Source organism: Copadichromis virginalis, linkage group LG14 (assembly GCF_057382275.1).
Source record: "Copadichromis virginalis isolate Kocher_CV1m ecotype Utaka linkage group LG14, C_Virginalis_male_GT1.1, whole genome shotgun sequence".
Taxonomy (NCBI): domain Eukaryota; kingdom Metazoa; phylum Chordata; class Actinopteri; order Cichliformes; family Cichlidae; genus Copadichromis; species Copadichromis virginalis.
This window is the reverse complement of record NC_140631.1, coordinates 38,882,434-38,909,958: the sequence shown is the minus strand read 5'-3', so window position 1 is coordinate 38,909,958 and position 27,525 is coordinate 38,882,434. Positions and strand designations below refer to the sequence as shown.

Here is a 27,525-nt window from a genome sequence, read left to right as displayed (position 1 = left end):
TTAAACAGCTCATGTACTCTTTATTAAGCAGCACCTTAATAAAAGAAAGTGCTGATATTGAAAGAACAGAACTACAAAACAAAGTGGTCATGTCTCCATGTTACACTCTCACATAGCATTAAAACACATTTTCAAACACATTTATTTAAAGTTGAAAAATATACACAGGAATGTGTAACAAGATTTGGTAGAACGTAACAGTGCTTCTGAGCGAACTTGCATAACTTTGATGATTTTATTGCAATGAACCTACTCCTCACCTTCCTCATCTCCCTCCCCATCAACAGAGTCAACTCCAACCTCTTCATAATCCTTCTCTAGAGCTGCCATGTCCTCTCTAGCCTCAGAAAACTCACGCTCCTCCATTCCCTCACCCACATACCAGTGAACAAATGCACGCTTGGCGTACATCAAGTCAAACTTGTGGTCAAGTCGTGCCCAGGCCTCAGCGATGGCGGTGGTGTTGCTCAGCATACACACAGCCCTCTGGACCTTGGCCAGGTCTCCACCAGGAACCACAGTGGGTGGCTGGTAGTTGATGCCGACCTTGAAACCGGTGGGGCACCAGTCCACGAACTGGATGGTGCGCTTGGTTTTGATGGTAGCAATGGCAGCGTTGACATCTTTGGGCACCACATCGCCACGGTACAAAAGGCAGCAGGCCATGTACTTGCCGTGGCGAGGGTCACATTTCACCATCTGATTGGCTGGCTCGAAGCAAGCGTTTGTGATTTCTGATACAGTTAACTGCTCGTGATAAGCTTTCTCTGCAGAGATGACGGGGGCGTAGGTGGCCAGGGGGAAATGGATACGAGGGTAGGGCACCAAGTTGGTCTGGAACTCTGTCAGATCAACATTGAGGGCGCCATCGAAGCGGAGCGAAGCAGTGATGGAGGACACAATCTGGCTGATCAACCTGTTCAGGTTGGTGTAGGAAGGACGCTCGATATCGAGGTTCCTACGGCAGATGTCATAGATTGCCTCGTTATCTACCATGAAGGCACAGTCAGAGTGCTCTAGGGTGGTGTGGGTGGTCAGGATGGAGTTGTATGGCTCAACCACAGCAGTGGACACTTGGGGAGCTGGGTAGATGGAAAACTCCACCTCCTGTGCAAATCTCCCATCCGGACGTTTATGCCTAAAGGGTTGTATGGTCTAAAGAGATTGTTGATTGAGCATTAAACACCAAGTGTTGTTCTTCTTTCAGCCCAAAGATCAAAGAATTGGGGTATTTAACAGGATCCAACCATCGCCCTGATCAGACATATTCTAACAGGATTGCACACAGGATGCTGCAGAAGCAAAATCAGTTTCCAAAACGTCAATCTGGATATCAGCCTGTTTTCTTTTCCTCATTACATCATGAGCTTTAGAGTATCTGCTGAGCTACTGGGCACAACTTAATATAAGCTGTTTATATTTATTTCTGATCTACAACAAGCAGCACAACTGTTAGAACTGTCACAGCTGGCATTAACTTAGATGGAAACCTACTTCCACGACAGAGTTTACCTCCTATGGTGTCAATATAAGCTCAGACGCATGTTGAATAACAAATATCCACTTTCCCTGCTGCCACCTGCATGAACATTACAGCCAACAGGTGGATTTTCCCGTTTCACAGCTAGCCAAACAACGAGGAAACACTGACTGTTTAGGAGACACAGAGTGAAAGTGGACAGTACATCTTTGGTTTCTTAACATGAAACTCTTTGCTGTAGCCAGGGGGAGCACCAAAGTGACCCCCCCTTAGACTTGTTAGTTTTAATCTTGTTTTCCACTGAGGTTCACTGGTTTTCTAATATAATGTAAGTCTATGAGCCGCAGCCAACCCACCAACCTGATGACGTCACGTTCTGTTGTAAAAACTTCAAGGACTTCTCTCTTAAATCTAACTTCACAGACAATGTTACATCTATGCAAGTTTGTGACAGCAGGGCTTCATGGTGCAAATTAATCTTTATACATGTGGTGTTTAATGTCCACTTTAACTCCAAGTGGAAATTTTTTTAATGACTTTATTTTAGGGCAAATTCAAAACACGTTTGGCAGTTTATTTAAATAATATTAAAATCCCCCATAAGTAGGATGGCAAAGGGTCCAATTTGTCCCAGTGGATGGAAATGCAAGGTGTGAAACTGCAGCGTGGATCATTGTTTTCTATTTTTACATAACTGGGAATGCCCAGCAGGCAGACCCAGGACACGCTGGAGAGATTATATCTCTCGGCTGGCCTGGGAACGCTTTGGTGTTCCCCCGGATAAGCTGGAGGAGGTGGCTGGGGAGAGGGAGGTCTGGGCCTTTCTGCTTAGGCTGCTGCCCCCGCGACCCGGCCTCGGATAAAGTGGATGAAGATGGATGGATGGTGTTGATATTGAAAGAGTCAGTGAAAATAAATTTCTGGGGGTAATAATAGATGAAAAACTGGAGTGCTCACGTAAGATATATTCATTCCAAAGTATCACGAAGCATTGCAGTACTAAACAAGGCAAAGCAGGTATCACACGGGACATCACTTCATATTCTCTACTGTTCACCGGTTCAACTGCCAGATTATATTCAGAGTATGATTTTTTTAAAGGAGTAAGTTATAATTTAAGGGGTTTTTGTAACTTCAAAACAGGGAAGGTACGTGCAACAGGAAAAAGCTTTTGTGTTTCTGTGCATGGAGTGAAGCTGTGGAACAGTTTGAATATGAAATTGAAGCAATATCCAAACATAAAACAGTTCAAAAAGAGTTATAAAGATATGATCTTCTTGAGCTATAAAGAAAAGGGAAAATGTTGAAATTAAGTGAATTGTCACTATTTAGAAAATTTCCTGATGTGATATTATAGTATATATTATATCAGAAATCTGTTCACTATTTTTATTACAGATTATATCAGTAAGGAAGCTGACTAAATGTTGACGGATAACTTATGGCAAAGGGGTGCGATTAAATAAGTGTGTACTTCTTCCCTCTCCCTTTCGACATGTAACTGAATCACAACAGAAGCAATATTGAAATGTATTAACTTTATTTTGTATAGTATTTTTTTCTCTAATTTTCTTTGCTAAATGTACCTGTATATTGTTTACATGATTGAAATAAATTAACAAACAGACCCAAATACAGGAGAAGGACGGCTGAGAGTGAAAAAAAAATCACAAAAATAAATACTGCCAGATTTTCAACTTCGGTCTACAAGAAAATAAGAAGATCATGGGATTAGCCTCGATTGCACTTTGGACCTATTGACGGGATGCGCTCTGTCCCTTGATGCATGTACACTTTCAATTTCTGGTTGGGCTGCTTGGGTGCAAAGTAAGTTTCATCATCAGATGATGAGCTTCATGTAAACATCTGCATGGAAACTGGATGCCTGGACTTCTCTGCTTACTTAGACCAAACCAAACCCTGAATTATGTTTCAAAATATGTGATGTTTTATGAAGGATCACATAGGAAACAACATTTTTTTAGTTGTTTTTGAAACTAAAAAACTATTCAAAAAGTTTTAAATAGTTTAGAAAGGATTTTCATAAATATTCATGGCTGTGTGGTAAAGCTGACTTTATCTCACTTGTAATGGTTCAGATTGGACACTGTGACTGGCCGGTTCTGTGCTCCAGGCCACATGTTTGATACCCCTGGACCCATGCAACGAAGTGTAAAAAAAAACGTGTCCACACTTTGGCTTGTGAAGAGTGAAAGCAGATATACGGCGTGATATCGACCCAAATGCTTCAAAGTGTTCCTTGATGATGTGATAAAGAAGTGGCGTTCCTCCTCCAACCACAAACAGGAAGCTCATGAAGCGAGCAGTGTCAGTGCTTGTACGACACTCACCAGGAGACCTCTGAGCAGGATGGCTGCAGTCGCACAGCTCTGCTTCTCCCTGCTGTTCACTCTCATCAGCAACATTCATGCAGAAGAATTTATCGCCATAAGAGAAGAAGGAGGCTCTTTACAGTTCAAGCTCCCAGATCAAAACAGCTCCTGCATCACCTCCAGACGTGTTGGTGAAGATACTCTGGTCCTGTGGAACATCTCTGACCCCTGGAACAGAAACTTCACAGTACATGAAGACCTGACAGGACGACTCTCATTTCCTGAGACATTTCATGGTTCTCCTTCATTTACTCTCAACAACCTGACCCACTCAGACTCTGGACTGTACCAAGATGTGTGCTGGACTCAGGGCAGCGTGACATATGAGAGAAACATCAGCCTGACTGTGTGTAAGACAGTAAGGGGGGAAGAATCTATCATAGCTTCTGATTCTACTGTAGACGTACAATGTAAAGGAGCAGGTGAGAATCTGACGGTGCGTTGGATCAGACATTACGGGGAGTGGCAACAACAAGCCGGGCTGAGTAGTTTCGAAGACAGAATTTTGAAGGTGAATAAAGTCCAAGAAAGTTTCCTGCAGGTGACAAACACATCACTTCTTCATGTCAACACACAACCAACGTCTTACATCTGCCTGTTGATGAACCAACAGCAGTGTGTGAGCACTTACTCTGTACGTTTGACCAAACATACAAAGCTACGTTATGCTTCAGAGGGAGACACAGCTGTGCTGGAGTGTCCCTTCATGGACCCCATTCATGACCAGCCCCCAGTTTGGTGGATGGATGCAGTTCCCGACATTATTGATCAAGAACTTGGTCAAAACGTCTCGCTGGTACTTCCATCACTAATGTTAAATGATTCAGGTATCTACAGCTGTGTAGGTGAAAAAGTAATACATTCGTACTGGCTTTTGGTGTGCCCTAAATTTGGTCCACCTGCAGTAAAGGTTTTCTCAGAGGGAGATGAAGTCACTATGAGATGCTCTGATGATTGGGAAAATAGTACTTCGGGCTTTATGTTCATTAAGTTGATCCAAACAGAAGGCAAAATTGTGTACGATATTGACTTCTGCAGTGACAATAGAATCACTTGTTCCCGTGACAGCCTGATAATCTCTAATGTCTCACTGGAAGATGCAGGAGAGTATGTGTGTGCAGGTTTTAAGTCAGAGTATGAGTGTGTGTCAGCAGAAACATTTGTTCTGATCCACAGAGAGCCCTTTGGGGTTTACTCGACCTTCTACAGAGTCAGGTGGATACTGCTCAGCGGTCTGCAGGTGATGCTTTGTGTTGTTGTGGTCTGTGTGATACAGAAAACCAGGAGAGGAGAGCAGCTTTCAGCACAAACACACACTTAATATGCTTATAATAATAATAATAATAATAATAATAATAATAATAATACATAGAAGTGATTAAATCAAAATAAAAACAAACAAAAATATTATTGTAGATATGAATCTGTGACCTGACTGGACGGTTCAGTCTCTTATGTGATTATATATTTTAAACATTTAGCCTTTTTCTATCTTTTGACTTAATTCTTCTATATTTCTGCTCATATTTTATTTCAGTTATAGTGATTTTGTGCTTTTTGTTTTATGTGATTTGATGTTTATCCATATCTCATTCATGTATCTCTCAGAGTATCATTTTGAATATTCTTCTGTTTCTATCAGTGATCAGTTCGATCTATAAGAAATGTTAGAAACCAGTTGTAAATGTATTCGTTCTTCACTCTGATGTGAATCATTATCATCTCTCTTGGAAAATGTATTTTGTTAATGTGTTTAAGAGCAGATTCATTACAGCACCATGTTTATCTGCACTATATTGTTTTCATTGTTGTGAATCATTTATATTTGCATTTCAATTGTTGTGATGCAGCAGACTGGAAACATGATTGTCTGATACAGCAAACACTTCATAATATGGACTTTACTGCTTTGATTGTGTTTTTATATTCTCCATTTTTATTAGGAATCATTTCTGAAATAAAAATATCTAAATATAATTTAACAGGCTGAACATTGATGCTCTTCTGTCAATGACTCCGTGATGATTTTTAATTTTAATAAACACACAATCCTCATATTTCAGTGCAGGATGTAGAGCAGAGTATATCAGTCAACTGGATCAGAGCTCATCAGCATTTTGAACTTAATATGCAGCCAACACACTTTAACACGTGTCTGATGTTGAGTGAAACACATCAGGGAAAAATGGAAGACGAGAGAAGCTGCACATGGTTATCATCATTTATTTATTTATTTATTTGCCTGTCCCATTTGGATCTTTAGCCATCAGAATTGTTGTTTGAAGGCCAAGAAAGATGCCATGTTGGTCCATTTGATTGACCTTTATTATAATTGTGTATTTATTTTATTTTATTATCAGTTGTTACAGACGGGACAGACATGACTGGGGGAAAGGACAGGGAGAAGGAAAGAATGAAAGAAAGAGGGAGAGAAAGAAAAACAGAGGGGAGAAGAGATGATGAGAAAGGGGGGAAGGAACAAAAAGAAAAACAAACAAAACACCTGGATCACCTGTATGGAGAAAAAAAACAGAAGAGAAATCAAACAAAGAGCAACATAATCAATACATGTTATCATCATTTATTATTGTGTGGATGCCCTCAATGGGCATCCACACTATTGAGTTCCTGTTTCTCTTTATTCTTTATTATTCCGGGTGTTTCCGTACACTTTTCGCCGTGGAACTACTCCCACAGTTTTCATCCGATTTTCGCCATTCAAACTTTAAAAAATTCTGCTCTTTCTGCTAATGCCGGCTATGACTTTTGTTGCTCATAACTTCTATACTTTTTGAGATATTGAATTTTTTTTGCAATATTTTTTGCCCATTTCTGCCATATCATCAGTGGCCTCACTGATTTTCCTTGCCGGCTTGACCTGTGTTTTAGCTCAGTGAGATGAGCGTCCGTTCTCAGACTGGGTGGCCCGGGTTCAAATCCCGCTTATGGCAACATTTCTTTCAGTCAATACTTAAACTTTTTTAACTCTTTTCAACACAAATTTAAGCTTTTTCACCCCTTTTCAGCACAATTTTGAGTTTTTTCACCACTTATCCTCTTTTCAGCAGAATTCTTCTGATTGAACTCTTTTCAGCAAAATTTGGAGTTTTTTCTGCTGTTTTCAGCACAAATACCAGCTTTTTCAGCTGTTTTCAGCAAAAACCTCTTTTCAGCAGAATTCTGCTCATTCAACTCTTTTCAGCAAAATTTTCAGTTTTTTCTGCTGTTTTCAGAAAAAAACATTTTTCAGCAAAATTCTGCTGATTGAACTCTTTTCAGAAGAAATTTTGCTGATTGAACCCTTTTCAGCAAAATATTCAGAGTTTTCACCTCTTTTCTGCCCAAATTCTGCTTATTCACCTCTTCTGAAACATTTTCAGCCTTTCCACCTCTTATCAGCACAATTCTAAGCCTCTTCTGCTCATTTCAGCACAATTGTCAGTCTCTCCACCTCTTCTTTGTGAGAATTTCTGTGGCGCAGTGAGATGAGAACCTCCCTTGAGTACCAGAAGGGCCAGGTTCGAATCCTGCTCAGGGCAATTTTTTTTTGTTTTTTTTTTCAACTTTTTCAGCTTTTTTCAGCAGACATCCTCAGCATAAAGGCATCCACACAGCATTTTCGCAGGAAATGCAATTTTTTTCTAGTTATTTTTATTTTTTGATTTTTGGTGGTAGAGTTTAAATTTTTTTTTTTAAATATTTTATTTTAATTAAAATATTTTAATGAAAAACTTTGAATTTTTAAGCATTATTTTTTAAAATCTTTTTTAATCATTAACTCTGTTTTCCTGGGTCTTTTCTCATGTGTTTTGAATAACTCTTCTTTTTTTGGCAGCGGTACTGGTTTTATTTTGTTGTATTTATCCTCGACACCTTAAAGGCCGGTCCTTGAGAATATTGTAGGTCCGTGGCACAAAAAAGGTTGGGGACGCTGGTTTACAGGACTGACGGGACTCCAGGAAACACAAACAACGTCAGTGTTTAAGTGGAGACTCATCAACAGACCCGGGCTATCTTTCCATCATCTGGATTCACGTACCCTAACGTTTGTTATCAGGATAAACTGTCACACAGTTTGTTATCAGTTCTCTAACACAGGGTCTTCCCTGCAAGCTTACATGAAAGGGGCGGAGTTTGGCAGGATTGAGAAAAAGATGCCAGCCAGCAGATTCGGATACAACACAACCCACAATGCACTGTTAGCACAATTTGAGTCTACAGCAGCGATAATGTGCAGAGTCTGCAGTGGCGGTACGCTGGACCTGACTTCCCTAAAGGGACCCCACATGACTCCACTCACTCACCTCTGGCAAGCAGAGTGTGTGATTCAGTTGAAACAGCCGTCATGTCAGCTCTGCTGGGCACACTGGGCTGTCAGGTGTCCCTGTCCCTTTTTGCCTGGGCTCCAACAGACTAGTGATGGGTCGTTCGCGAACGAAATGGCTCTTAGAGCCGGTTCTTTGACGTGAACGACGCGTGGGTTTTTTTCTGTCTCTCAGCCTCTCTCTTTTTTTCTGCTTCACTCAGCAAGCGAGCCTTGTGCTTTACGCTGGGCAGAGGGGGGGAGGGGCGGTAATTACACTCAGTAGCACAGGAACAGATCCAGAGGGGGAGAGAGAGAAAGAGAGCCAGGAACAACAACGTCACATTAGAAAGGTATAGTAATCATTAGTGATGGTAAATTTGATTCTTTTTACTGAATCGAGTGTTAATGAGTCACTCACCAAAGTGAATCGGGTGTTTTGAGTCATTTGATTCACTGAGTCAGTTGACCAGAGAGTGCAAACATTTTACATTTTCACTCAAACTTAATTGGTTTCCCTTTTCATGTAAATCCCACTGCTAAGGTGAATGATTAAAAAAAACAAAAACAAAAAACCAACTATTTTATAGAGAACAAAGAGCAAAATCATTTCTAAAATTAAGCAATTTCTTATCAAAAGTGCTTAATAAACATTTATTTTGTTTATTTGTATTTTATTAGTATTTTCCTTAAGTGTGTCAAATATATATTTTCTCATCTAAATGTCCACTGCGCTGTGAGCCAGGGGGCGGTAATGCGCCTTAACATTGGTTGCCAACCAAGAAGAAGAAGAAGCTGTGAGCAAGGAGGGAGGGGGTTGTTACTACCCGATCCGTACCGGAAACCCGATCGGTACCCCGCATGCGCAAATCTTACGTCACTTCCTCTCTTTGCCAACATTGCGACATTCAATATATTTGAATGGTACGGTTAGCGCCCAGTTAGCTCCTAGCATTTCTCAACAGCTCTGCCTCCTTTTCGACTGCCCGGGACATTTAAACAATGGACACCTCCGTATACAAACAAATTCATGCTTTTCTCCTCAACAGAGAGCGTCCCCCGATTGAACAACAGCGCCGTAAAATAAGAAGAATCGCGCCTAATTACAGACTTAATAACATTGACGTGAAGATTCATCAGCCGGATTAAGTGTTTACTGACAATTGACAGTGATAGCGGACATCATCATCACTATTCCAGTCAATCCTCTCCACACAGACAAGCATAAACACACTCGACTTTCACTAAATCAAATTTAACACACGTTTGTAATGACGCCAATTCAGTTTACAATAGGGTTCATTTGCTCGGTCAGCAGGTGGCAGTATCCTCGTACACTGGGGAGTAAACTGCCATTAAACGAACAGAAGAAGAAGAAAACATCTGCACATGCGCGGTACGGATCGGGTAGACCCGATTTGTACGGTCCGACTTTGCACATGCGCAGTAAGGATCGGGGAGTCCCGATCCGTAACTATCTTTTTATTTTTTCGTTTTTGTCTACATTGTACCGAAATGCTTCATTATTGCAAACATTTTAAGATATACTTATTATTCTTAACATCTTAACAGATACTCTGACCCATAACTATCGTAACATGCTACGACCGGAAGTAGACACCTTTCGCGCATGCGGGGTACCGATCGGGTTTCCGGTACGGATCGGGTAGTGACAGGGGTGAGTGAGTGATTCGTTCGCTCGCTCTATGATTCAGCACAGGAGGGAGGGGGTGAGTGAGTCCTGAGTGATTCGTTCACTCGCTCTTTGATTCAGCACAGGAGGGAGGGGGTTAGTGAGTCCTGAGTGATTTGTTCACTCGCTCTTTGATTCAGCACAGGAGGGAGGGGGTTAGTGAGTCCTGAGTGATTCGTTCACTCGCTCTTTGATTCAGCACAGGAAGGGAGGGGGTGAGTAGCTCAAATGTGCTGTTAGCATGTTAGCAGCGCGATGCTACTGTGAACCGAGGAGCTATTTTCTTGATGTTAGCTTCTACTCAGGGGTTTTTCTTTCAGTTCAGAGCAGAAATGCTTTTGTTACGAAACTGGCTGTTGTTTTTCCCCCCACAATTTTAATTATAAGCTAGATATATTTCTACTAATGGAATTAGTTTGCTAACAGCAACAGGGATGAGTCAGTGAGTCAGTTGGGCTTGTGAATCATGATTCACGAGTCAGTAAAGTGATTCTCGAGTATTGAACATCACTAGTAATCATCCACAACTATTTTCGGTTGCAGATGATAAAGGATTCATTAAGTTTATTCATGCTGGCCCATATGACAGATAATGTGCATGTTTCTTTTTGTTTTCATATTTTAATTTATATTTAATTGTGTTGTGGTTTGCAGTGTTTTGTGTTGTTTCACTTTAAATTTGTAAAAGGAAAAAGGTGAAAATTTAAATAGTTAAAAGTTGAAATGTGAATAGTTGATTTTTGTATTATATGATTTATTTATTACATTTTATGTGGAGTGAATAAATAAAAGTATATTTACAGTGGCCCCTAGAGACAAAGCACATACAAACTTCAAATCACGTACGAACTCTGAAGCATGTACAAACTCCAAAACACGTAAAAACATGTACAAACTCCAAAACACGTAAAAACATGTGCAAACTCCAAAACACGTAAAAACTCCAAAACACGTAAAAACACGTAAAAACTCCAAAACACGTACAAACTCCAAAACACGTACAAACTCCAAAACACGTAAAAACTCAAAACACGTACAAAAGACAACAGAAGTGCTCCAGGATGCTACGGGCAGTGTTGAACTTTTGTTACGGAGTGGCTACACAAGCCAGCAAGTACCAACAACCGGATTTGGTGTGTGGTAATAACAGGTAAATGAACTTTTTTTTTTTAATTATTTGAATATATATGAGTGCCTGTGTATAAATACGCAAAGAATACACATATGCTTTCAATTGTGTAATTTAAGTGATCTAGTAGCTCTGCTTTGGAAGTTCAGTTCATGCTAGAAATGTGTCTTGGAGTTTGTACGTGTTTTGTCTCTAGGGACCACCGCATATATTTATATATAAACATATATAAATAAAACCACTCTTTTTTTACATTAGTAATTCCTTTTGTGCATAATTTTATAATATTGTTAACAATAAATTAATTAAAGCAACAAAACAACCTGAAGAGCCGGTTCGGAGCAGAAAGAGCCGGCTCTTTTTAGTGAGCCGAACCGAAAGAGCCGGTTCTCTAAAAAGAGCCGGAAATCCCATCACTACAACAGACTTGAGAATCACCCCTGCAGGTTACATAGGAAATATATAAAACCTTTTCTGCTTCAGCAGAGGATCTTTGTCTCACTGTTTATCACTACTACTGTAACTCGTGTTTTCTGAGAGGTTGCCATCAGTCTGTGAGCTGTACATCTGGACTGCACAGCAGTGGAAAGATCTCGTCCACTATCACTGAAGTAGTTCTGTGTTATCTTAACTGAAACACCTCTTCTGTTTCAAAATACATTTCTAATAAAATCATTTTTAACATTCATGAATGCAGATTATGACTGTAAAAGGAGAAACAACATTAGTGTTCCCATGTTCTAGTTATGGTGCGACTGGATGGCCTTTGAACCCTGGGGCACATACTACGAAGTGATTTCAGCATGCCCAAGTTTTCTTTCCATCATCTGGATTCACTTACACTAACAGTCGTGATCAGGATAACCGCTGGTTAGCAAAGTTAATCCAGGGTTTCTCATGCACCTTCACAAGGCAAGGGAGGTGTTGGCAGCATCTGACCAATCAAAAAAAGGGAAATTCACAGATCATATGACTTGTCTTGATGCGTAAAATGTTTTTATGCTTGATTCAATTTAGCTGTTTAGTGTCTTTTACTCTGCTGGTGCCGGTTAGGTTCCAGATTAGAGATCAGCAGGTATGAAATCACGACGTACTGACCAATCACTTCTCCAGAAAATAGTGTCACTATTCCTGGAAGATCCCTTTGACTTCTGTTGGGGGAAGAGAGGGTCTAAAGTTTCATTTTTGTCTAATGTCTTTGTGTTTCACTAATGAGCATCAGTAAGAAAAAAACGTGTTCTTAGATGCAACTTTTCTCCTTTGATGTTTTTTTTCTGTTGTCAGCAAACAACCACACGATCTGCGTTAATGTCATGGTCCTGGGCCATGTTGGCCCAGTGTTCTTAGTTTTCTTGTATGTTTGTATTTTGTTCCCTGTTTAGGCTCTGTTTCCTGAGTTGCCCTGTTGTGTTGTTCCCTGAGTGCTTTTCCTTTGTGACTCTCACCCCCTGTGCTCCCCTCTGTGTATTTATGAGCCCTCGTCTCCCTTTGTGGTTGTTCCATGTTTCCCCAGTCCGTTATGTCTGTGTTTTCCCCGTGCTCTCTCTCCTCCTGTCTGAACCTCTGTACTTCCTGTTTTACTTTGCCCGTCTCCCGCCAGTGTGGTGTTCACTCCTGCCGTGTCTTGTTATGATTATCAGTGTCACCTGTGTTCCCCGTGTGCTCCCACTTCCCTCGTTAACCCTCTGTGTATTGATGTCTGCGTCTTCCTCGGTTCTGTGTCGCGTTCTCCCTCATTGCTGTGTGGATTCCCTGTGTCTCCCTACAAGTGTTAGTTTATTGATTCCCAGTTTAGTTGAGTTCTGTATTTCCTATGTTCTGCCTGTCAGCAATAAAGCTCCTTTTGAGTTCATCCCCGTGTTTGTGAATCTTGCGATTGGGTCCTCCTCCCGCCTGCCACACAGCCGAATCATGACAGTTAATTCACTAACGGAGATTTGCCGCGTGGCGTTAACATCATTTTAATGAGATTAACACTGACAGCACTAGTTTTAATATTTAATATATTTAAGGATTTAATTTTGAAATCTTTTTTTCATTTATGTATTTATTTTATTGTTATTTCACTTTCTTTGTCTGTTTATGTTTTTTTTAACTTTTATCTCAGTTTTTGTGATGGAAAGCACTTTGTTCAACCATGTTGGTTTTAACGTACTCTATAAATAAAGTTGGATTGGATTGGACTAATATGATGAAAGCAAGCCCAAGCCTGAAATCGACTCCTGATCTTTGATCCGTCCTCACCTGGTCGTGAACGTGATGGTCAGCCAGGTATCCAGTTTACCTTTGAGTGTCAGATTTAGGCAGATTTGATTGCTTCCGTTTCATGATGACAGATTTAAGTGAACTCCTCTGTCTCCATTCCCAGACTGCTACTTTTGAATAAACTTTCCTTTAACTTGCTCCGAGTGCTCTTTTGTCTGCATGGTGTAACTGCAGCCTGGCATGCTGAATAACCAGTGAGTGGACCTTCCAGAAATATGTGATTTTGGCTGTTGAAGTAGGTCAGTCACCTTTGAAGGGCTGAATAATTATGGAGTCATCAGTTGACGTTCGTTTGTGGAAGTCTGTTTTCACTCTGATAATAAAGAGGATTTATTTATTTCATTGACCAATAATAAAAAGACTGTTATTATATTTTTAACATTATATGATTACATTCACAGTGATGCTTTGAGGAAGACTGCACTGTTTGTCCCAGAATAATCAAACTGCCATGAAATACATTCACTAATTTACTATTTGGAACTAACACACTATTAGTACATCTCAGAGACACCTTCTTTCTCACATGAAGAGTAACAGATTACATCTCTCACTGTGTCCGACCAAACAACTGCTGTGGAAAGTCAGTTATTAGCAGTTTTTTTTAGCTACACCCGTAAACGAACGTTTGACTGAATGCTGATAAGTGAATACTGAGAAGTTATGAGGAAATGTTTTCAAATTTTCCTGCAGAGAATCTGATTAAAATGTTTTTTGCACTCAGCCAGCAAGAATCAGTTTGATCAGTGACCTTTTTTCAGCCAGAAACCTTTAAGGTCACACATCTGCTGTAATATTATAATTTGCTGTGCTTTTTTTAAATACACCTTTATGGAGAAGAAAAACATCTGGATGCCTGGTGCTTTTCTTTCCAAGTTCTTTACAGTGGCTTGCAAAAGTGTTCGGCCCCCTTAAACTTTTCCACATTTTGTCACATTACAGCCGCAAACATGAATCAACTTTATTGGAATTCCACGTGAAAGACCAACACAAAGTGGTGAACATGTGAGAAGTGGAACAAAAATCATACGATTCCAAACATTTTTTACAAATAAATAACTGTAAAGTGCGGTGTAAGTAATATTAGATTAGTATATTATTAGATAATTAATAATTAATATTACTAATAATTATTATTAGTAATATTAGAGTAAGTAATATTATAGAGTAATAACCCGCAGTTCAAAAAAGCTCCCCTCCGACAGCCAAACCCATCTGTTCTCTGATTGGATTGTTACATTTGTGATTGACATGACATTGACCAATCAGATGAAAGGAAGAAAAATAGGGTCAAAATTCGTACTTGTAACTTGCAGAGATTCACACGTTTTTTTTTTGGCTAAGTCCACATACAAATCTTTTTTACACACACACACAAATTCTTTTTACACATACAAAAGTACAAGTACAAAATATTTATAACCACATTTTGAGCCCACAAAGCTGTACGTGAGCTCCACTGCAGTGGCTCGTGCACCGCTGCGTTCACGGCGTTTGCTGTAAATTATACAGCATTGACATATGTATGTAAAATGTTTAATGAAGTTAGTGAAACAGTGTTTGTAAGGACTATAAGGTCCATAATTACTGAGGCAGTTGGGCTGTTTTGCAATCTTGGCTCAGTACACACACACACACACACACACACACACACACACACACCATTTTTATCTGTATCTAACATTTCCGAGCAGCATGTCTTCATTATCTGTGTGTCTGCACTCTGCAAACACTCTGATTTCTGTGGTTTCAGATCCATTTCTCTCTCAAGGGAAATAAAGGGATTACACGGCCGTCTTTTCCTGTTTCATATGTTAGGCTATGGCTGTTTCCCAATTCAGGGTCTGCAGCCTTAAAGGCCGCATTTTAAGGCCGATTACGTCACAGCGACGCGACGAAGGCTGTCCCACTTCGAAGGCTGCTCGAAATCCGGCCCTCAAATGCGTCCTTCATTTCCCTGAATTTTAAGGATGTGGCGGTGTAGACTTCGTGGCCCAATATATCCCAGAATGCATAGCGCGGCAGTGGGTGTGGATAATTTTGGCGGAAAAAAACGGGGGATGAGGGGCGCCCGAAGAGTAAACTTTAAGGCTTTGTGAACTAGGGGGGTTAAGAAAGATATAGATTCACTAAAAATGTCGCTTTTAGTTATTATAATGTTAAATTATTATATTTTAATTTATTTACGTTATTTTACTTTATTCAGAATTAACCTGGCGGTTAACTTTCTTTTCTAGATTTTGGGGGGTGAAAATTAAGCATACCAGTGATTAAACAGCTCATGTACTCTTTATTAAGCAGCACCTTAATAAAAGAAAGTGCTGATATTGAAAGAACAGAACTACAAAACAAAGTGGTCATGTCTCCATGTTACACTCTCACATAGCATTAAAACACATTTTCAAACACATTTATTTAAAGTTGAAAAATATACACAGGAATGTGTAACAAGATTTGGTAGAACAACGTAACAGTGCTTCTGAGCGAACTTGCATAACTTTGATGATTTTATTGCAATGAACCTACTCCTCACCTTCCTCATCTCCTCATTTAAAAGGAAAAAAAAAAAAAAAAAGACAGCACAAATTACCACAATGAAACACATGGGCTTAATTTTAGAAAGAGCCATACAGAGCAAAGCAGCAGCAGCTCCCTCTCTAAATGATGTGCCATAAGGTGGGCTGATATAGTGGCAACTAAAATCTCCATCCATTCACCTCTATTTATCCAATTCAGGGTTGAAGGGGTGCTGGAGCCTATTCGAGCTACCATAGGGTGACAGGCAGGATATACCTTGGACAGGTCGCTAGTATGTCACAGGGCTGCCACTAAAATTCATTTTGAGCAATCACTTGTATCGACAGAAGTTTCAAATGAAACCTTAGCAACCCTAATATCAAGCAGAATGTAACATTATTGTATATTGGACTAAATCAGCCATAAGGTTAGAGAGGCTTTTTTGTGGAAGCAAGTGTGTTTCAGGCAGATGAAAAACAGCCCCAAATGAAAAGCTCTTGAACTCATAAACAATTCACAAAAAAACAGAGAAAACATACCAAGTGTTTAAACTGAGAAAATGTACCTTTTAAAGACAAATATTAGCCCATTTTAAATTTGATGGCAGCAACTGATCTAAAAAAAAGACTCTTCTACTATGAAGCCACACTGCTGTAATAGAGCCAGTATGTTATTTATCAGTCTTATGCAACAAATTCTCTGAAAAAATGTCATCAACATTTAGAGCATTGCTCTAAAATCTGTATATAACTATCAGCATTGATGGTGCCTTTCCAGATGTGCAAGTTGCCAATTTCATGGTCAGTAATGCACACCCATACCATCAGAAGTGTAACCTTTAGAAGGCCCATCTCTTCTTTAGTCCAGAGAATTGATCTGACCATAGAAAAGTTTTTCAATTTCTGCATTTTAAATGCATTTTGCCCAGAGAAGATGGTGGTGTTCCTGGACCATGTTCTTCTTTTTCTTTAACTTGGATTTGTCGTTGGCACAGTAAATTATGATTATGATTCACATACAGCAATTTCTGCAAGTGTTCCCATGCAGTGATTTCCATGACACAGGCATACTTTTTTGTAATGCAGTGCTATATTAAGGCCTGAAAATCACAGGACTGCAATGTTGATTTTGGGCTTTGTCCCTTGCGCACAGAGATTCCTCCACATTCTCATAATGCATTGATGATGTTATGTATTGTAGATTATGAGATATTCAAGCCTTTACAATTTTACATTGAGGGATGTTATTCTGATTTTTTTTCACAATTTAAAGACGCAGTTTTTATAGGTTGATGAAACTCTTCCTTTCTAAGATGCTCTTTTTATACCACATTACTGACCTGTCTTTCATGCAACTGAAAAATGTACAAGGAGACAACTTCTCACAAAAACAAAGCAGCTAGTCTGACTAAAAAGACGAAAAAACACGATTTTTCTTCTGTTTTTCTTATCTGTTTGTTAAAAGGTGGTTTGTTTCATGTCCTGACAGTATTTAGTTCAACAAGCGGTGACTTCCGGAAGCTTTTTTTTTTTTTTTTTTTTTTTAAAAAAAAAAAAAAAAGGAAAAAAACGGGGGATGAGGGGCGCCCGAAGAGTAAAGGCTTTGTGAACTAGGGGGGTTAAGAAAGATATAGATTCACTAAAAATGTCGCTTTTAGTTATTATAATGTTAAATTATTATATTTTAATTTATTTACGTTATTTTACTTTATTCAGAATTAACCTGGCGGTTAACTTTCTTTTCTAGATTTTGGGGGGTGAAAATTAAGCATACCAGTGATTAAACAGCTCATGTACTCTTTATTAAGCAGCACCTTAATAAAAGAAAGTGCTGATATTGAAAGAACAGAACTACAAAACAAAGTGGTCATGTCTCCATGTTACACTCTCACATAGCATTAAAACACATTTTCAAACACATTTATTTAAAGTTGAAAAATATACACAGGAATGTGTAACAAGATTTGGTAGAACGTAACAGTGCTTCTGAGCGAACTTGCATAACTTTGATGATTTTATTGCAATGAACCTACTCCTCACCTTCCTCATCTCCCTCCCCATCAACAGAGTCAACTCCAACCTCTTCATAATCCTTCTCTAGAGCTGCCATGTCCTCTCTAGCCTCAGAAAACTCACCCTCCTCCATTCCCTCACCCACATACCAGTGAACAAATGCACGCTTGGCGTACATCAAGTCAAACTTGTGGTCAAGTCATGCCCAGGCCTCAGCAATAGCGGTGGTGTTGCTCAGCATACACACAGCCCTCTGGACCTTGGCCAGGTCTCCACCAGGAACCACAGTGGGTGGCTGGTAGTTGATGCCAACCTTGAAACCGGTGGGGCACCAGTCCACGAACTGGATGGTGCGCTTGGTTTTGATGGTAGCAATGGCAGCGTTGACATCTTTGGGCACCACTTCGCCACGGTACAAAAGGCAGCAGGCTATGTACTTGCCGTGGCGAGGGTCACATTTCACCATCTGATTGGCTGGCTCGAAGTAAGCGTTTGTGATTTCTGATACAGTTAGCTGCTCGTGATAAGCTTTCTCTGCAGAGATGACGGGGGCGTAGGTGGCCAGGGGGAAATGGATACGAGGGTAGGGCACCAAGTTGGTCTGGAACTCTGTCAGATCAACATTGAGGGCGCCATCGAAGCGGAGCGAAGCAGTGATGGAGGACACAATCTGGCTGATCAACCTGTTCAGGTTGGTGTAGGTAGGACGCGCGATATCGAGGTTCCTACGGCAGATGTCATCTCGTTATCTACCATGAAGGCACAGTCAGAGTGCTCTAGGGTGGAGTGGGTGGTCAGGATGGAGTTGTATGGCTCAACCACAGCGGTGGACACTTGGGGAGCTGGGTAGATGGAAAACTCCACCTCCTGTGCAAATCTCCCATCCAGACGTTTATGCCTAAAGGGTTGTATGGTATAAAGAGATTGTTGATTGAGCATTAAACACCAAGTGTTGTTCTTCTTTCAGCCCAAAGATCAAAGAATTGGGGTATTTAACAGGATCCAACCATCGCCCTGATCAGACATATTCTAACAGGATTGCACACAGGATGCTGCAGAAGCAAAATCAGTTTCCAAAACGTCAATCTGGATATCAGCCTGTTTTCTTTTCCTCATTACATCATGAGCTTTAGAGTATCTGCTGAGCTACTGGGCACAACTTAATATAAGCTGTTTATATTTATTTCTGATCTACAACAAGCAGCACAACTGTTAGAACTGTCACAGCTGACATTAACTTAGATGGAAACCTACTTCCACGACAGAGTTTACCTCCTATGATGTCAATATAAGCTCAGACGCATGTTGAATAATAAATATCCACTTTCCCTGCTGCCACCTGCATGAACATTACAGCCAACAGGTGGATTTTCCCGTTTCACAGCTAGCCAAACAACGAGGAAACACTGACTGTTTAGGAGACACAGAGTGAAAGTGGACAGTACATCTTTGGTTTCTTAACATGAAACTCTTTGCTGTAGCCAGGGGGAGCACCAAAGTGACCCCCCTTAGACTTGTTAGTTTTAATCTTGTTTTCCACTGAGGTTCACTGGTTTTCTAATATAATGTAAGTCTATGAGCTGCAGCCAACCCACCAACCTGATGACGTCACGTTCTGTTGTAAAAACGTCAAGGACTTCTCTCTTAAATCTAACTTCACAGACAATGTTACATCTATGCAAGTTTGTGAGAGCAGGGCTTCATGGTGCAAATTAATGGCCTGTATTTATATAGCGCTTTACTAGTCCCTAAGGACCCCAAAGCGCTTTACATATCCAGTCATCCACCCATTCACACACTGGTGATGGCATTGTAGCCACAGCCACCCTGGGGCGCACAGCCAGTAATCCTCCCCCTTTACTAAATTATAAGTTTGGTGTATTTTGCTTTACTAAGTATTACTTCTTAGGGCTAAATGCCCGCAATGTGCTGATGAAGGGATGCAGGGATCAAGAGTATGGAGGGTCAGGAGTGACAAAATTAATTAATTAATACACCATTAATAATTAATTAAATGTGGCAATAATTAATAGATACCCATTAATTTCATTTATGTATTCAATTTTTAATTCCATTCATCCATTCGCTTCCGCTTATCCTTTTCAGGGTCGCGGGGGGCGCTGGAGCCTATCCCAGCTGTCATAGGGCGAGAGGCGGGGTACACCCTGGACAGGTCGCCAGTCTGTCGCAGGGCCAACACACAGGGACAGACAACCATTCACACTCACATTCACACCTAGTGGCAATTTGGATTATCCAATTAACCTATCCCCACAAGCTCAATTTTTAATTAATTATACAAAACATTTAATTCATTATTTAATTATGTTTTTTTTTTTTGTTCATTTTGGCACTCCTGACCCTGCAGCTGTGTTCTTGATTTATTTTTATCCATCAGCTTCACCCATCAAACTCAGAGGGCGGGGTTAACGCTGTTTGAGTCAAAACCATTGCTTCAGGCTGGTGGCCATTCCTTCAGCGGGTGTGATAAGTTTGTAGCATAAACCTATTCACTGGAACGTTAAGGACAATTCAACTACACAGAAAAAAGCATTAAACACCAAGTAGGCAAAGTTCTTCACGTTACTCATGCATGAGGGAGAGAACCACGACAAGCGCCGTTCCTTCGCTTGACCCCAGTCGCTCTCGTCCACTCCCCCGTAACACTGCTCTTTTATTGAGGTTACATGAATATACATAGGTTCATTAACATATGACGTCTACATACACACAAAGAGTACCTTGCCTGTGTGTGTGTGTGTGTGTGTGTGTGTGTGTGTGTGTGTGTGTGTGTGTGTGTGTGTGTGTGTTGTCAGAGTGTGACCCCATAAACGACTTCCCTAACCCTGCTGGTTTGGAAGTCCAACAGTTCATCTAAACAAAAGGCACTTAGCCTAAAACAGATATAGACACGTTTATCCGACCATAAAACAATAAGAGAAGGTACGACCTCTCCCATGCTCCCAGAATGTAGGTGTGAAAGCCAGAACACTCTGGAATGCACACAAAGCCTTTGCAGACTATTAAGGATCACACATCCTATCACTACACAATCGATTATACACCTCTAAGCATATATGGTTAAATATTTCTAAGCATAAATGACAATAAATAATACAAATTTAACAGGGCGTTTCTCAGCAACAATTATGAACATGTAGAAAATAATAATAATGGATACTTTATTGATCCCCATGGGGAACTTACTTGTTTTTCTCTGCATTTGACCCATTCACTCAGTGAAGCAGTGGGCAGCCCACTAAGCAGGCGCCCGGGGAGCAGTGTGTAGGGACGGTACCTTGCTCAGGGGTACCTCAGGGTAATCGTTAAGTGGATTCGAACCGCCGACCTTCCGATCATGGGGTGACCACTTTACCTACTGAGCTATCCCTGCCCCCTAACTGAACTGTGCTTTGAAGTACTCTGTTTGTGTGTCACCAAATATACTTTTAATATTTTTTTAGCCGAGGATGTAGCGTTTTTTAAGATAGAGCCTCTTTGCAGAAGTGCTGATTTTGTGGATTTCCTGGATGTCTGCCCAGCCCAGCTCTCATGACCCCAGCTGACGGTACACCGGCTTCATTTCCTAGGGTTATATCTACTTGTTTCAGTCGCCATTTCTGAATTATAACGAATATTAAAAAGGAGGAGAGAGCAAATAAATCAGATTAACACCTGATCTTTGTGCTTTCTGTTCAATAATCAGCGTGACCTGTGTATACACGTGTAAACTTTATTAAAAGAGATAATATTGGTGTTTCTGTCATGTAGCAACTCTTAGGTTTAACTTCATCAGACTTGTTTGACACTGTGAAACCCATCAGTATTAGTTTTCTTCTAACATCCAGAAGTCTGCACGATGTGTTTTGTCTTTCATAGTTTCTAAGAAGCCTTTGAGAGTTAAAAGGAACATGAACATCATTTAAAAAAAAGAGAGAGAAAAAGAAAACACCCCACACAAATCAGATGTTACTCTGATTTTATTTTTATTTTAGTAAACTCAGAAAATTCTACAGTTGAATAAATATTAAACAGTGGATATTTCTGGACAGACTGGAGTCTTCATGATCAGCATGCTGGTTCAGATGCTGCTCCTCTCGGTGGAAAATGTGCTTTCTCGTTCCTCTTCTGTCCTCCGTGAGTGGAGACACACACGCTGCAGTTTTTACTTGCAAGGGCGATCACAGAACGCTCACACCAGAGTGGGGGCCCTGCGATGTGCGCTCTGCCACTGCCCTGGTTTTTATTTATATGCAAAAGTAATACAATAGTGAATAGACAGAGGAATGTTGGTGCGTATGTATGTGCGTATGTGTGTGTGTGTGTGTGTGTGTGTGTGTGTGTGTGTGTGATTCTGAAGGACGCGGCCCCTCTTCTTGTGAGGGAGCGCTGATAAAAGTGTCCAGCTCTCCTCTTCCTGGTAGGAGATAAACTGCTTGTTCAGCTATTATCGCTGTGGGAAAGAATTTATAAAACAGAAACAAATCTTATAGTGGACAACAGTCTAAGTCATACAAAGGTCATCATGCAGTGTTCTATCACATGTAAACTTATATCATTAAAAGCTTATACTGACTACTAAGTACAATTTTCCATTGACATCCTCGTATAAAAAAGATTTTTAATGTTAGTTTTAATTCAAAATTCACGATTAAAAAGAAAAAAACGTAACACATACGAACACCAGATAAAGAAAACCGAATGTTTCAGTCTAACATGTGTGCCAGTGAGACAATAAACTTCAGTAAAACTACACAGTCATGAAACTTAACTTTAATCTGTGCGAAACCGATTTGCTCAGCTGTAAATAAAACAGCGAAGTAAGCGAAACCTGACAGACAGAACCTGAGTGAATTGAGTCCAATGTTTAACCACTGAGAGCTAAAACTCAGTGGTTTTAAAGCTGTGTGCCAGTGATTGGATAATCAGCCACTGATAAAGTGCTCTGTAGTTTTCTAACTGCCTTTTAAATCCTGTTTGTCATCTTTAACCCAGGTCAGTCACTTTATGTTAATCTTCCCAGTTATTGTCAAAATCAGCTAAGCTAGAACACCGGGGCTGTGAGCTCAGTACACTCTGTCAGCTGACTGTTAGCAGAGCTAGCGACATCACCGAAAACATCGCCTGTGCTGAATTTTCACAACCTGAACAAACGTGAAGATTACATTACTACATTTGTGGCTAAAAAATTATTAAAAATGTAGTTGGTGACAGAAAAACGCGGTATTTTAAAACTTTACTTACATTTTAGGGCGCCAGCACGATTGCTCCAATGACTGTAGAAAACATTGTGTTTTGAAATGCATTCTGGGATACCTGGCTGCCCCAAGTCCACACACCAGTTCATAGCAATTGATTATTTAGGCCCTGTCTTCACTTACTTTGCAGGGTAACCAATCAGATGTTAGACAAGCTGCAGTGGCAGCATTAACCCCGCCCCCTGAGCTTGATGGATAAGGCTGACAGATAAAATGAATTCATGAACACAGATGTATGACAAATTCATCATTAAATAATTAATCAAACGTGTCAATAATTAATTAAAAATTGAAATAAATAATTTAGTAAATGTTGTAAATGAAACGAATGGGCATTTAATTAATTATTTAATGGTGTATTTAATTAATTCATTTTGTCACTCCTCACCCTCCACAGCAGAGAGGCCTGCTGCTGCATTTTGTCTTTTAGGTACGTGTAAATGTTAGAGATTTTGTGTTATGTTTATAATGAGTTCGTCACCTAAGGCGGCACGTTAAATAGTGTTTTCAGCTATCCTGGGAAAAGTTACTTTTTTATGAATATGTGTTTTGTAATTGACCCATCTTAGTGAAGATTTAAATATTTTGAGTAATTATCAGTAGTTTATTTTTACTATACTTTGCTTCATACTTTCAGTTTTACCCCACTATTACGTATGATTTTGAAGTGGCTGTTGAGGGAAACTGTTTGTCATTTTTATGTTTTTCATTTATTGTGGGCCAGAGTTGCATGGACTCCACACTGGGATGAACAGATCGTTCAGCATCGCCTCAGTCAAAACACGCGATGGGTGCTTTGACTTACGAAAATTTTCGACTTACGAAAGACCCTCGGGAATGAATTAATTTCCTAAGTCGGGGGTTCCACTATAGTTTTTAATGTTATTTTTGCACAAACTGGCTGGAAAATCCTCAGTACTATAAATTTAGGTCTTTGACATTTAATGAGAAAAGGGATTTCATTCAAACACTTGATTGTTTTTAGGAAACAGCAACTAATACACAAAGCCTGTGAGTGCTCCGCCAGGGCTGGGTATCGTCACTGATTTCTAGAATCGATTCGATTCTAATTCACAAGGTCCTGATTCGATTCGATCCACGATTTGATTTGGATTGGGGAAATTGTGCCTCAGACAGTCAGAAATTATTATAATTCTGATCATTTATCAGTACATATCCATATTTTTACATCTATAAAAAGAAAGCTGACACTTGTGACACTTCATCAGAGGTGTAAGCATCACAGCAGATGCCTTTGCGTCAAAGTAACTGAACATAAAACACAGACAAAGATGAAGGAGATTTTCCTGGCCTGGCTTTTTAAAGCAGATAACCTAAAAACTATTCTGCAGTAGAAGAAGACAGTTAAATAAAAATTTAAAAAAAACAGCGGCCAACAGTGCTGTACACAAAGGTAGACTGGTGTGGAATAAGCAAGCGAATAATGCAGAAAAGAGAGATGTTTAGATGGGAAACTGTTCTTGAAGTACACTGAGAGAGAGAGAGCTCAGCAGGAAGTGGGATTTTATTGTGGTGGTTCAGTAAAAGGACTAGATGTTACAATCCCTGATAATGCACTGCTTCGAATAGCGAAAGTCTTGAGGGATGGCTGTTATGAGGAAAGGCAGCCCATAAACTTTACCAGCAGGACACATCGTTGTATGCCTGAACTTAACAGGGTTTTTTGGTCTTTTACCCAGGCTAATCTGCCATTTTTTAACCTTCCTTGGTTATGTGTAGGGATTAGAGATCTGATCTAGATTATCATATTCAATTTTGGGACACATCGTCAGTAGTGGACCTTGGAATCATCAGGTGTTTCGGCCTTTATCACTAGACACCCTCATCCAAGGAGGCTCTGCCAGGGTTGATCAGGCCCTGGAGTGTGTCACTGGTTTATGTTAAATTGTTTTTTCTCTTCTTTCTTCTGTTTAGTTTTCTACAATTTATTTTCTTCTATCAATTCCTTGCTACTGACAAGTAATACTTACCTCTTTAACATTTATGGAGGCTCACTTCTTTAAAGGGATAGAAAAGGTGATGGAGAGAAGTAAAACAAAAGAGACAAGATAGGAGAGAGCAGAGAGGAGAGCCGGAAGGGGGGCGCCCAATCTGGCTTCCCATACCTCTCCACCAGATCAGGCTGTACACTCTACCTCCCCACTGCCTCCCAGGAAAGAGAAGAAGAGCCCTCTACTGAGGCATGCCCTCCACGGGATGATCCATCCTGGGCATGTGTGCCACGGTTAGCTGACTGCCTTAGCTGCCAAAGTGATGTCAGCCCTTTTTAACCATAGCCAGTGACTGGTCCTCTCAGCAGTGTTAGCTAATTCTCTTATAGCCTGCCATTGCGCTGTCCTCTGATCCCAATCTCTCTAAGCAGTTTTGCTGTTGTACTGGCAACAAAGCCCCTGCACCCCACTTCCACTTGGCGCACCTTGATCTTCCAGCCTCTGTCCTCTGCCTCAGCTGCCAAGTTGGCATACCGCAGCTTCTTACGCTCAATTGCTTCCTCCCATGGTACCGTCAGCTCAATGACGTACGCAAGTTTTCGGGAGTTGGACCAAAGGATGAGGTCTGGTCTCTGAGTAGTTGTTACGATGTCTGAGGGAAACATTAGCCTCTGATCCAAGTCCACTTGCATCTACCAATCCCTGGCAACCTTCAGCGGGCCCAGGTCCGGGGTTGAGGGGCTATTCCTCGGCTTGTCTCCCTCCCGGACAAATGTTGATGAAGGCCGACGATCCTCTTGGTTTGTGAAAGGTTGAGTGTTGATGGATTTTCTCTTGCACTCAACTTTCTTGGCTAGACACCTGAGGACCTGGTTGTGTCTCCATGTGTCTCTGCCCTGAGTAAGGCTAGTCCTACAACCAACCAAGATGTGCTTGAGTATTGCTGGGACTGTACACAGGGGGCAGGATGGGTCCTTTCCAAACCACAGCTGCAGATTTATTGGGGAAGGTAGCACATCGTATGTCGCTCAGATGATGAAACTTAGTCTATTAGACTCCATTCCTCAGATTTCACTCCATGAGAGTTCCTCTTTTCAACACTCTCCCAATTCATCCAGTGACCCTGCTTGGCCAGCGCTACGGCTCTGGCATGTCTGGCTGTTTCCTCCTGTTGACGCACCTCCACCATCACCATTTTCCGACGTTTGGTTACGGATGCCTGTTGCCACAGAGGTGTTACTGTTCCAAGACCAAATCCTCCTCTGCCCTGTTGGATGTGACCCACCACGTCACGATGGCGAAGAGCAGATTTGGCCTGTAGCACAGATGTGGCTGGAGTCCACTTCCTCCCCTTTCCAAGGTGGGAGCAGTGCCTCTCACTATGGGGTCCCGGGAGTCCATGAGTGACATCTCAAGCCTCACTTTTGCACATTTAAACTCCTCTACCAGACTAGCAATAGGCAATGACAGTATCCCGTCGCTGTAGAGTCTAGCGCTGCGGAGGCATTTTGGAAGGCCGAGCCACTTCTTAACGTAGGGAATTCATGACGGTGTTTATGTGACGCGAATTGTGAAATGTAGTTGGGATCTTCTTTTGCTGCTGGTTCAGTTAATTTTGGTTGGAGAGTGATAAGACCTGCAGCTTCAGAATCTAGCGCAAAAAAAGACGTAAACACAAAGTGTAGAGCCGTCATCAGAATCTGTGAGCTGTCAGCTTTCCATCCCGACGGCATGTCCATGTACGCGCCGTTGGGTGAGAAAGCCGACATCTGTTTCATCACTTCTTTCTCCCAACAGTTGCCATAAGAAGTCTGTGTTAGCTGCTTGTGTTTTGTCCTGTGTTTTAAGAATTTCTGCAGGTTGTTCCTCTACTGAAGTGCAGTGGGCTGCTGATTGGACCATGGATCACGTACCTGGGTTGAAAAAGCCCCTCCGACAGCTGCCGAGAAAGAGAGAGAAGCGAGTGCTTCTATAACATCGTCTATGACATTAATATCATATCTATAAAATGCAAACAAGATACTTACTCAAGGGTATAAACTACACCTTGGACATGCATTCAAAAGCACAATCACGACTGTTATAACTGCTGCTGTTACACATTTACATGTGACAGTTATATACTACTGATTTAAGAAGTGTGGATGCTCCGCAGCCTGTTTTTTATGGTAAAGTTGTTTTCTCTTTGACTTTATAATCTGATACTTTAGAAAATGACCCTCTCACACACACACACACACACACGTGGCTTTTATCTGTTTCGTACACTTTCCCACATGCAGTTCTTCATTATCTCTGAAAACATGTTTACTTCAGTGGTTTGACGTCCGTTTCCTCCCACATATCCTCCACATTGTCCATCAATCCTTTCTCTGCAACAAATGACCTTAATTTTTTCCACTTGTGTAGATTTGGTATAAATCCCTACAGATACAGGAACAGGATGTATTCAGTATGTGCCACATCTGATCCTGGGCCTCATAGTGAGAACAACAGGAAACACCTGGAGTGAAAGGCAGTTGA

At 40.8% G+C, this 27,525-nt stretch overlaps 1 pseudogene; it reads right to left on the bottom strand.

Moving 5' to 3' along the window:
- LOC146694603 (uncharacterized) lies at positions 1–25,694 on the bottom strand (annotated as a pseudogene).
- Between the last annotated feature and the right edge of the window lie 1,831 nt (positions 25,695–27,525).